This window comes from Tenrec ecaudatus, chromosome 13 (genome assembly GCF_050624435.1).
Source record: "Tenrec ecaudatus isolate mTenEca1 chromosome 13, mTenEca1.hap1, whole genome shotgun sequence".
Classification (NCBI taxonomy): domain Eukaryota; kingdom Metazoa; phylum Chordata; class Mammalia; order Afrosoricida; family Tenrecidae; genus Tenrec; species Tenrec ecaudatus.
In genome coordinates, this window is record NC_134542.1 from 32,967,928 (window position 1) to 32,968,674 (window position 747).

Here is a 747-nt window from a genome sequence, read left to right on the forward strand (position 1 = left end):
GACTGTATTGCCATTGGCCTTCACGACTTTGTACAAACTGGACCCCCGGTACACCGTACTGTGCTCTTCTTCTCCCTTATCCTACTCACCTTGGATATCGGGTCTCAGAGATCAACAGGTGCAAGGGAGCCTTCCAGGACTCTCCCAGACCACACTGTTGTTAGGTGTCATCGAGCCGGTTGCAATGGATAGTGAACGTTACGCACGGCATAACCCAATGCCGCGTGGTCCTCATCAGCCTTACACTGGTTCTCACGTTGGAGCCCATTGCTGCAGCCACTGTGTCAGCTCATCTCATGGAGGGCATTCCTCTGTTTTGCTGCCTCTTCGCTTCACCAAGCATGATGTCCTTTTCCAGGGATTGGTCCCCCCGGATGACATGTCCAAAGTACCTGAGATGAAGACTCATCATCCTCACTTCTGCCAAGGCTGGTTTGTTCTCTTGGCACTCCATGGTGCTTACTGCTTGATTTCTGTGTATACCATTTGGAGATGTCCAGGTGTGTAGTTGCCTTTTGTGTTGTTGACAAAGGTATTTTCAACTACAAAGGTTTTGGTCTTGCAAAATTCGTTCACGTGACCTCCAGCTTCATTTCTGGCACCAAGACCACATTTCCCAGCTGCCATTCCTTCCCCCTGGTTTCCAAGTTCTGCACTCCAAGCGCCAATGATTATCAAAGCACCTGAATTGCATGTTTCACCAGGTTCGGTCCCTGCTTTCATAGTTCTCTCACTCCAGTGTGCATC